At 47.2% G+C, this 11,515-nt stretch overlaps 3 long non-coding RNA genes across 3 annotated transcripts in view; all 3 read left to right on the forward strand.

The window, feature by feature from the left end:
- LOC116373157 (uncharacterized) overlaps positions 1-150 on the forward strand; it is a 2,231-nt gene extending 2,081 nt beyond the window's left edge. Inside the window, exon 3 of the long non-coding RNA XR_004209528.1 lies at positions 1-150. This exon is cut by the window's left edge and continues 513 nt beyond it. This is a non-coding gene — a long non-coding RNA (uncharacterized LOC116373157).
- Positions 151-1,583: 1,433 nt separating this feature from the next.
- Positions 1,584-1,918, forward strand: LOC116373159 (uncharacterized). The gene is made up of 2 exons (XR_004209530.1): positions 1,584-1,666; positions 1,733-1,918. It is a non-coding gene; the product is annotated as an uncharacterized LOC116373159 (long non-coding RNA).
- A 7,752-nt stretch (positions 1,919-9,670) lies between these two features.
- On the forward strand, positions 9,671-11,262 carry LOC116373158 (uncharacterized). The gene is made up of 2 exons (XR_004209529.1): positions 9,671-11,010; positions 11,077-11,262. It is a non-coding gene; the product is annotated as an uncharacterized LOC116373158 (long non-coding RNA).
- The last annotated feature ends 253 nt before the right edge of the window (positions 11,263-11,515 follow it).

Here is an 11,515-nt window from a genome sequence, read left to right on the forward strand (position 1 = left end):
TCAAGCCTCTATGGGTTCAAGCCTCTATGGGTTCAAGCCTCTATGGGTTCAAGCCTCTATGGGTTCAAGCCTCTGAGCGCTCCGAGAGAGACATGATAAACAAAGGCCTTTTTTTTCTACAAAAGGGAAAATAAAATATTTTTTGATTTAGGTGGTTTTATACTCTATTTTTAAAAAGGCATCATTCCAAAGATGACTCGTGTTTTGTAGACAAGAAAGGAGACTCTGTTTTATGTGACTCCCAACCCCTTTTACTGGGTTGTTCCGAGGCCAGTTGTGTGGCATTGGCACCTTGTCTAAAACTCCTTGAAACTTGAAAACGATAAACGTTGCAAGAGATTTCCATGGTGCAGTACCAGTGTAGACCACTAGAGGGTGGGATTTCTCTCTCTACATGTGTGCAATCCTGCTGACAATACAATGCAATAACCTGTTTGGAGTGGTCCAGACGGTATGTGCGGTTTGTATTGTCACATGATGGACGGTGATGTTCACAACAAATGAACCACTGTTGCCTTAAATAGGAGAGAAGAGATGTTGTATGACTTGTACGGTATATAGCATCTGTATGTGCAGCTCACATTACCGCTTTAGAGGATTGCTTTGATTGGTTGTGTGTTCCTGATGTGTTGCCTGTGTTGCATTCATTGATGACTCATTTAGTTTGTCTGTGTCTTCATCTTCACTCTTTACACAGATACTATTTTCCAGCAGCAGAATACCTTACTGTAGCTGTTGTTATGTTTCAAACTTTGTTGTAACTGAAAAGTGCCTGTCATCTTTCCCTCCAGCACTGATTGGCAGGAGATGAGATGATCCCCTCCTTCTTTTTCAGTCTCTCATCTGCCTGTCATCTTTCCCCTCCCTCCTCCTGTCTGTCCATCACTTTTTCTTCTGTTGCAGGCCGGTGTTCAACAGTTAGCTCCAGTCTTCGTAAGGACCTGCGTGTCCTCGGCAACCAAACTGCATCACTTGTAACTAACGGTCATATTGTTGGTAAACTGTTAGACAGACAGCTGTGAAAGGGTCCTCATCCATCAGGGCGATTTAACCTTTTATACTGCTAGTATCTTGTTATTTTCTGAAGCACTGAGTTGAACCCTTTTGAACTAGAGATGGCTTGTGTCCCAAATGGCACTCTTTCCCCTATTATAGTGCACTACTTTTGCTCAGGGCTCCGGTCCAAAGCACTGCACCATATAGGGAATAGGGTGCGATTTGAGAGGCAGTCGTGGTGTCTGTAGAAACACATGGGTGGAAAGATAGACTTGGGCTCCCAACGAGCCAGTAGAGAATGTACTTCCTGTGAAAACCCCCCTTTTTTCTGCGGTTGGGTTGGAGAGAGACTGTTGTTTATGCACTGTCATGTTGGGATGGAAGAGACGCAAAGGGAGCGTTCAAATAGCGCCATGTGTAGTGCACTACTTTGACCCGGGGGCCCCATATATGGTGGCATTTGGGACTCAGTCACAAAGACAAAAGGGAACTGTTGGGAAATGCAATGGCAACGAAATCGCGCCTACCAGTTACCGTCTCCAGTCTCTACTAACAGGCTTGCAATCTGTGATTGGAATGGACAGTGGAATTTTTGAGAAAAAGAGAGAATATTGCTGTAATCTTTTCCACCATTCCGACTCTCTCAGTAGCACTTGAGTCTGGGAACGAGGTTAATATTGCTGTAATCTTTTCCACCATTCCGACTCTCTCAGTAGCACTTGAGTCTGGGGAACAGGTTAATATTGCTGTAATCTTTGATGGTTGTTTTACTGCGTGTCGCTATACTATGTGTTTAAAAGGTCAAGGGTCACAATATATGGTAATGCATTATTACATGTCTGTGTTAATGATCTGGCTGTGATGTTGACAAAATGTCTGGGTTTTATTGAAAAAGGTGGGCCTGAAATGCCTGCAGAAATGATACGTGTCTGTTTGCTTTATTGTCTCTTGTCAATAGTTTCTCTATTGGCCCTGGTCCAAAGTCGTACACTATATAGGGAATAGGACCTATGGAACTCTGACTTGTTTTCATAGTCAGTTCATCCACTTTTATCCTCCTGACTGATCTCTCACCAGACCTGGGTTCAAATACTATTCAGAATCCTTAAAAATACTTTCTGAGCTTGATTGAGCATGCCTGATTTGACGGACCAATAGAATAGTCCCAAAATGGGAAACGCCATTTGGCATTCCTGGCAGGCTAGAGCCAAACTCTCTAAATATCTGAAAGATTAAAAGTAGTATTTTGATCCCAGGTCTGTGTCCCACGCCACAGTCTAGACACTGATCTAGAATCAGGACCCTGAGCCCCAGGATACTACTGCTGAATAAAGATCTCCAGGTGGAAGTTGCCTCTAGACACTGATCTAGAATCAGGACCCTGAGCCCCAGGATACTACTGCTGAATAAAGAACTCCAGGTGGAAGTTGCCTCTAGACACTGATCTAGAATCAGGTCCCTGAGCCCCAGGACACTACTGATGAATAAAGATCTCCAGGTGGAAGTTGCCTCTAGACACTGATCTAGAATCAGGTCCCTGAGCCCCAGGACACTATTGCTGAATAAAGATCTCCAGGTGGAGGTTACCTCTAGACACTGATCTAGAATCAGGTCCCTGAGCCCCAGGACACTACTGCTGAATAAAGATCTCCAGGTGGAAGTTGCCTCTAGACACTGATCTAGAATCAGATTCTAACCTTAAGTAATAATGGGGGAATGAAAAATGTATCTAATGGCCGAACCGAACGTGTGTGTGTGTGCTCGCATACACCCCTAAAAGACCTTCGCTTGAAAAAAATAGAAATAGTACTGTTTGTCCATTTTGAGACGCCGTAGCCAGTATACACTTCCTCAAAAATAATCTGAATTAGTCTAAGATCATTTAAGAAATCTGTCATTAATTTTTATGTTTTGTTGCGCAATTTTACAGTGGTGGGAAAAGTACTCAATTGTCATGACTTAAGTGAAAGTAAAATACTACTTAAGTAAAAGGCTAAAAGTATTTGGTTTTAAATATACTTCAGTATCAAAAGTAAAAAATCTTTAAAAATTCCTTATATTAAGCAAACCAGATGGCATAATTGTCTTGTTGTTTTAATTTACCGATAGTCAGGGGCACACTCCAACATCATTCACAAACCAAGCATTTGTGTTTAGTGAGTCCGCCAGATCAGAGGCAGTAGGATGACCAGGGATGTTCTCTGTTTAGTGAGTCCGCCAGATCAGAGGCAGTAGGGATGACCAGGGATGTTCTCTGTTTAGTGAGTCCTCCAGATCAGAGGCAGTAGGGATGACCAGGGATGTTCTCTGTTTAGTGAGTCAGCCAGATCAGAGGCAGTAGGGATGACCAGGGATGTTCTCTGTTTAGTGAGTCCTCCAGATCAGAGGCAGTAGGGATGACCAGGGATGTTCTCTGTTTAGTGAGTCCGCCAGATCAGAGGCAGTAGGGGTGACCAGGGATGTTCTCTGTTTAGTGAGTCCGCCAGATCAGAGGCAGTAGGGATGACCAGGGATGTTCTCTGTTTAGTGAGTCCGCCAGATCAGAGGCAGTAGGGATGACCAGGGATGTTCTCTGTTTAGTGAGTCCCCCAGATCAGAGGCAGTAGGGATGACCAGGGATGTTCTCTGTTTAGTGAGTCCGCCAGATCAGAGGCAGTAGGGATGACCAGGGATGTTCTCTGTTTAGTGAGTCGCCAGATCAGAGGCAGTAGGGATGACCAGGGATGTTCTCTGTTTAGTGAGTCCTCCAGATCAGAGGCAGTAGGGATGACCAGGGATGTTCTGTTTAGTGAGTCCCCAGATCAGAGGCAGTAGGGATGACCAGGGATGTTCTCTGTTTAGTGAGTCCTCCAGATCAGAGGCTAGGGATGACCAGGGATGTTCTCTGTTTAGTGAGTCCTCCAGATCAGAGGCAGTAGGGATGACCAGGGATGTTCTCTGTTTAGTGAGTCCGCCAGATCAGAGGCAGTAGGGATGACCAGGGATGTTCTCTGTTTAGTGAGTCCGCCAGATCAGAGGCAGTAGGGATGACCAGGGATGTTCTCTGTTTAGTGAGTCCTCCAGATCAGAGGCAGTAGGGATGACCAGGGATGTTCTCTGTTTAGTGAGTCGCCAGATCAGAGGCAGTAGGGATGTAGGGGATTGACCAGGGATGGGATCTCTGTTAGTGAGTCCGCCAGATCAGAGGCAGTAGGGATGACCAGGGATGTTCTGTTTAGTGAGTCCCCAGATCAGAGGCAGTAGGGATGACCAGGGATGTTCTCTGTTTAGTGAGTCCTCAGATCAGAGGCAGTAGGGATGACCAGGGATGTTCTCTGTTTAGTGAGTCCGCCAGATCAGAGGCAGTAGGGATGACCAGGGATGTTCTCTGTTTAGTGAGTCCGCCAGATCAGAGGCAGTAGGGATGACCAGGGATGTTCTCTGTTTAGTGAGTCCGCCAGATCAGAGGCAGTAGGGATGACCAGGGATGTTCTCTGTTTAGTGAGTCCTCCAGATCAGAGGCAGTAGGGATGACCAGGGATGTTCTCTGTTTAGTGAGTCCGCCAGATCAGAGGCAGTAGGGATGACCAGGGATGTTCTCTGTTTAGTGAGTCCGCCAGATCAGAGGCAGTAGGGATGACCAGGGATGTTCTCTGTTTAGTGAGTCCCCCAGATCAGAGGCAGTAGGGATGACCAGGGATTTCTCTGTTTAGTGAGTCCAGATCAGAGGCAGTAGGGATGAGGGATGTTCTCTGTTAGTGAGTCCGCCAGATCAGAGGCGTAGGGATGACCAGGGATGTTCTCTGTTTAGTGAGTCCGCCAGATCAGAGGCAGTAGGGATGACAGGAATGTTCTCTGTTAGTGATCCCGCCAGATCAGAGGCAGTAGGGATGACCAGGGAGGTTCTCTGTTTAGTGAGTCCGGTGATCAGGAGGCAGTAGGGATGACCAGGGATGTTCTCTGTTTAGTGAGTCCTCCAGATCAGAGGCAGTAGGGATGACCAGGGAGGGACTCTGGGGTGAGGGAGGGGGGGGGGGGGGGGGCAGGGGGGGGGTGTTTGAGGGGGGGGTTTGTAGGAGGTGGCCGTCGAGGGTGAGGAGGAAGGTCAGGCAGGAAGGTGGTTGAGGGTGGTGACAGTAGGGGGGGTTCTTGTTTTGTTTAGTGAGGTCCGCCACCAGGGGGGGGGTGAGGTGTTGAGATAGAGGCAGTAGGATGACCAGGGATGTTCTCTGTTTAGTGAGTCCGCCAGATCAGAGGCAGGTAGGGATGACCAGGGATGTTCTCTGTGTTAGTGAGTCCGCCGAGATCAGAGGCAGTAGGGATGACCAGGGATGTTCTCTGTTTAGTGAGTCGCCAGATCAGAGGCAGTAGGGATGACCAGGGATGTTTCTCTGTTTTAGTGAGTCTCCAGATCAGAGGCATAGGGATGACCAGGATGTTCTCTGTTTAGTGATGTCCGCCAGATCAGAGCAGTAGGGATGACCAGGGATGTTCTCTGTTTAGTGAGTCCCACCAGATCAGAGGCAGTAGGGATGACCAGGATGTCTCTGTTTAGTGAGTCCGACAGATCAGAGGCAGTAGGGTGACCAGGGATGGTTCTCTGTTTAGTGAGTCCTCCAGATCAGAGGCAGTAGGGATGACCAGGGATGTTCTCTGTTTAGTGAGTCGCCAGATCAGAGGCAGTAGGATGACCAGGGATGTCTTGATAAGCACGTGAATTTGACAATTTCCAAATGGGTGCCATTTGGGATGCATCCCATATAAATACTGTACATATCTGAGAGAGACTAAAAAGTGTGCTCATTTACACCCGCTCAATCCAACTGAAACCTGAGGTGAGGTGAGATGAGGTGAGGGCAGGTGAGGTGAGGTGAGGTGAGGTGAGGTGAGGTGAGGTGAGGTAGGTGAGGTGAGGTGAGGTGAGATGAGATGAGGGCAGGTGAGGTGAGGTGAGATGAGATGAGGGCAGGTGAGGGAGGGCAGGTGAGGGCAGGTGAGGGCAGGTGAGGTGAGGTGAGGGCAGGTGAGGTGAGGTGAGGTGAGGTGAGGTGAGGGCAGGTGAGGTGAGATGAGATGAGGGCAGGTGAGGTGAGGGCAGGTGAGGTGAGATGAGATGAGGGCAGGTGAGGTGAGGTGAGGGCAGGTGAGGTGAGGTGAGGTGAGGGCAGGTGAGGTGAGGTGAGGGCAGGTGAGGTGAGGTGAGGGCAGGTGAGGTGAGGTGAGGGCAGGTGAGGTGAGGTGAGGGCAGGTGAGGTGGGTGAGGTGAGGGGCAGGTGAGGTGAGGGCAGGTGAGGTGAGGTGAGGGCAGGTGAGGTGGGTGAGGTGAGGGCAGGTGAGGTGAGGTGAGGTGAGGGCAGGCCTGTCTTGGTTTGGACCTGTTCTACTGCTTCTGAACTACTGTTTGGGTGTCTCTAATGTTCTTCTAAGCTTTGAAATAACAAGCTTTTCTAATCAAACTGCTTGTCTGTCATGTGTAACTTTTCCATAAGCACACAGCTCACATCGTCAAGGTCATTCTCTGTGAGGTGTTACTTTTTCTTCAGTGTGAGGATCATCAAAATCAAGACAGTACCGATCTGATGTTACTTCTTCAACTCAGCCCATTTCTATCTGATGTTACTCTTCACTCAGCCCAATTTGTTGTCATTACAGAAGATCATTCATTCACATTTATTCATTCACTCAGGAAGAGAGAACATTTCAATGCTGCTTATTCTACCGCTCTCTCAACAGTTTTTTTCTTGTAGAGTTGTATGTTTTGTTGAAAAGGTCACAGCAGGTTCACCACATTTACTTAAAGGGGATCCTTNTCCCCCTCTTCCTTCTCCTCTCTCTGTCTCCCCCCTCTTCCTTCTCCTCTCTCTGTCTCCCCCCTCTTCCTTCTCCTTTCTCTGTCTCCCCCTCTTCCTTCTCCTTTCTCTGTCTCCCCCCTCTTCCTTCTCCTCTCTCTGTCCCCCCTCTTCCTTCTCCTTTCTCTGTCTCCCCCCTCTTCCTTCTCCTCTCTCTGTCGCCCCCCTCTTCCTTCTCCTCTCTCTGTCTCCCCCCTCTTCCTTCTCCTCTCTCTGTCTCCCCCTCTTCCTTCTCCTCTCTCTGTCTCCCCCCTCTTCCTTCTCCTCTCTCTGTCTCCCCCCTCTTCCTTCTCCTCTCTCTGTCCTGTATTAAAGGAGAAGTACTCCCTCCATGTTTACTCTGTGAATGGCTGTCTGCTGTCGTCTGTCAGCCTGGAGGAAGAGGTGACAGCTCTCTACCTGGTCCCTGAGTACATCATTCTGGGGACCCAGCAGGGAAACCTACACATCAGACACCTGTACAGGTGAGACATGCAACACAGTGTGTATGGCCATCATCAACACACAACTTCATTAAGACTTACCAACCACCTTCATAACATTCATTCATTCTGTGTGTGTGTGTGTGGTGTGGTGTGTGTGTGTGTGTGTGTGTCTGTGTGTGGTGTGTGTGGTGTGTGTGGTGTGTGTGTGTGTGTGTGTGTGTGTGTGTGTGTCTGTCAGTCTGGCGCTGGCGGTGTCTCCCCTGCCGTTGAAGGTGGCTGTGAGGAGTGTGTCGGTGACCAGAGAGAGTAGCCACATCCTGGTGGGCCTGCAGGATGGAAGCTCATCGTGGTTGGGGCTGGGGAAACAGAGGAGGTAACGTCTGCATCCCTAATGCACGCTGTTCCAGAACAACTTGCTCCTGAGCTTCTATCCCATCTGGAAATCATGTTAGATGATAACAAGATTATCTTTAGTTCAATAACATCCCTTACCCTAATAGTTACATTCTCCTACTTTCAACACATGCTCAGTGTGACCTGTTCTTCCTCTCCTCTTCTTCTCTGTGTAATCTCTGCCTCTCTCTCTGTGGTGTATCTCTGCTTCTATGTCTCTCTCTCTCTACCTGGTGTATCTACTCTCTGTCTCCTCTGTATAAGTCTCTCTTCTTGTCTCCTCTCCTTCTCTGTTGTATCTTTCTCTCATCTCTGTGCTAGTATCTCTTCTCTTCTCTCTCTCTGATCCTCCCTCTCTCTCTCTTCTGATATCTATCTCGTCTAATGTATGTCCTCTCTGTATTATTCTCTCTCGCTCTCTGTGTATCTCTCTTCTCTCTCTGTGGTGCTATCCGTCTCTCGCTCCTTCTCTGTTCTCCCTCTCTCTCTCCTCTCTCTCTCTGTATCTATCTCTCTATGTATGTCTATCTGTATATCTCCTCTTCCTGTCTCTCTCTCTCTACCTGTCGCTATCTCATCTCTCTCTCTGTGTGTATCTCTCTCTCTCTGGTCCTCCCTCTCTTCTCCTCCTCTTCTTTTCTCTTCTCTTCTCTGTATCTATCTCTCTGCTGTATCTCTCTCTGTCTCTCTGTATATCTCTCTCTGTCTCTCTCTCTCTCTGTGTATCTCTCTCTCTCTCTGTGTGTCTCTCTCTCTGTCTCCCTCTCTCTCTCTCTCTCTCTCTGTATCTATCTCTCTATGTATCTCTCTCTCTCTCTGTATATCTCTCTCTGTCTCTCTCTCTCTCTCTCTCTCTCTCTCTCTCTGTGTATCTCTCTCTCTCTCTCTGTCTCCCTCTCTCTCTCTCTCTCTCTCTCTCTCTGTATCTATCTATCTGTGTATCTCTCTCTGTCTCTCTGTATATCTCTCTCCCTCTCTCTCTGTCTCTCTGTATATCTCTGTATCTCTCTCTCTCTCTGTGTATCTCTCACTGTCTCTCTGTATATCTCTCTCTCTGTATCTCTCTCTCTCTCTCTCTCTCTCTCTGTATCTATCTCTCTGTATCTCTCTCTCTCTCTCTGTATATCTCTCTCTGTATATCTCTCTCTGTCTCCCTCTCTCTCTCTGTATATCTCTCTCTCTCTCCTCTAGGTACGCTCGGGTCAGTTTTCCCGTCGGCTGTGGGGCTCAACACGCCGAATCTCTCAGGTTTCCTCAGGAGAGACAGAATACAACCCACTGAGACTTCTGGGAAGTGAGGGTCGCCATGAAAACATACAGAAGGCAATATTATCGTAGCCTGTTAGACTCACCCGAGGCTTGGTTGATGGCCGACACCCAATGGCATCCTATTCCTATATAGTGCCTATTGGTTCTGGTCAAGAACAGCAGTATATAGGGAACAGGGTGGCCATTTGGGACACAGACATTTTCTACCCACCAGCAGTGGATTTGCTGGATCAGAATGAAGGGAGTAGAGACCCTGGATGTTGGCGTCAGAAAGCCCACCCAGAACTTTGCTGGACAGGATTGACTGTTAAACGGCCTCTCCAAACCTCTCTGGGTCCAAACCTCTATGGGTTCAAGCCTCTATGGGTTCAAGCCTCTATGGGTTCAAGCCTCTATGGGTCCAAGCCTCTATGGGTTCAAGCCTCTATGGGTTCAAGCCTCTATGGGTTCAAGCCTCTATGGGTTCAAGCCTCTATGGTTCAAGCCTCTATGGGTTCAGCCTCTGAGCGCTCCGAGAGAGACATGATAAACAAAGGCCTTTTTTTTCTACAAAAGGGAAAATAAAATATTTTTTGATTTAGGTGGTTTTATACTCTATTTTTAAAAAGGCATCATTCCAAAGATGACTCGTGTTTTGTAGACAAGAAAGGAGACTCTGTTTTATGTGACTCCCAACCCCTTTTACTGGGTTGTTCCGAGGCCAGTTGTGTGGCATTGGCACCTTGTCTAAAACTCCTTGAAACTTGAAAACGATAAACGTTTGCAAGAGATTTCCATGGTGCAGTACCAGTGTAGACCACTAGAGGGTGGGATTTCTCTCTCTACATGTGTGCAATCCTGCTGACAATACAATGCAATAACCTGTTTGGAGTGGTCCAGACGGTATGTGCGGTTTGTATTGTCACATGATGGACGGTGATGTTCACAACAAATGAACCACTGTTGCCTTAAATAGGAGAGAAGAGATGTTGTATGACTTGTACGGTATATAGCATCTGTATGTGCAGCTCACATTACCGCTTTAGAGGATTGCTTTGATTGGTGTGTGTTCCTGATGTGTTGCCTGTGTTGCATTCATTGATGACTCATTTAGTTTGTCTGTGTCTTCATCTTCACTCTTTACACAGATACTATTTTCCAGCAGAGGAAATACCTTACTGTAGCTGTTGTTATTGTTTCAAACTTGTTGTAACTGAAAAGTGCCTGTCATCTTTCCCTCCAGCACTGATTGGCAGGAGATGAGATGATCCCCTCCTTCTTTTTTCAGTCTCTCATCTGCCTGTCATCTTTCCCTCCCTCCCTCCTGGTCTGTCCATCACTTTTTCTTCTGTTGCAGGCCGGTGTTTCACAGTAGCTCCAGTCTTCGTAAGGACCTGCGTGTCCTCGGCAACCAAACCTGCATCACTTGTAACTAACGGTCATATTGTTGGTAAACTGTTAGACAGACAGCTGTGAAAGGGTCCTCATCCATCAGGGCGATTTAACCTTTTATACTGCTAGTATCTTGTTATTTTCTGAAGCACTGAGTTGAACCCTTTTGAACTAGAGATGGCTTGTGTCCCAAATGGCACTCTTTCCCCTATTATAGTGCACTACTTTTGCTCAGGGCTCCGGTCCAAAGCACTGCACCATATAGGGAATAGGGTGCGATTTGAGAGGCAGTCGTGGTGTCTGTAGAACACATGGGTGGAAAGATAGACTTGGGCTCCCAACGAGCCAGTAGAGGAATGTACTTCCTGTGAAAACCCCCCTTTTTTCTGCGGTTGGGTTGGAGAGAGACTGTTGTTATGCACTGTCATGTTGGGATGGAAGAGACGCAAAGGGAGCGTTCCAAATAGCGCCATGTGTAGTGCACTACTTTTGACCCGGGGCCCCATATATGGTGGCATTTGGGACTCAGTCACAAAGACAAAAGGGAACTGTTGGGGAAATGCAATGGCAACGAAATCGCGCCTACCAGTTACCGTCTCCAGTCTCTACTAACAGGCTGCAATCTGTGATTGGATGGACAGTGGAATTTTTAGAGAAAAAGAGAGAATATTGCTGTAATCTTTTCCACCATTCCGACTCTCTCAGTAGCACTTGAGTCTGGGAACGAGGTTAATATTGCTGTAATCTTTTCCACCATTCCGACTCTCTCAGTAGCACTTGAGTCTGGGAACAAGGTTAATATTGCTGTAATCTTTGATGGTTGTTTTACTGCGTGTCGCTATACTATGTGTTTAAAAGGTCAAGGGTCACAATATATGGTAATGCATTATTACATGTCTGTGTTAATGATCTGGCTGTGATGTTGACAAAATGTCTGGGTTTTATTGAAAAAGGTGGGCCTGAAATGCCTGCAGAAATGATACGTGTCTGTTTGCTTTATTGTCTCTTGTCAATAGTTTCTCTATTGGCCCTGGTCCAAAGTCGTACACTATATAGGGAATAGGACCTATGGAACTCTGACTTGTTTTCATAGTCAGTTCATCCACTTTTATCCTCCTGACTGATCTCTCACCAGACCTGGGTTCAAATACTATTCAGAATCCTTAAAAATACTTTCTGAGCTTGATTGAGCATGCCTGATTTGACGGACCAATAGAATAGTCCCAAAATGGG

The sequence above is a fragment of the Oncorhynchus kisutch genome, unplaced genomic scaffold, assembly GCF_002021735.2.
Source record: "Oncorhynchus kisutch isolate 150728-3 unplaced genomic scaffold, Okis_V2 scaffold4026, whole genome shotgun sequence".
Lineage (NCBI taxonomy): Eukaryota > Metazoa > Chordata > Actinopteri > Salmoniformes > Salmonidae > Oncorhynchus > Oncorhynchus kisutch.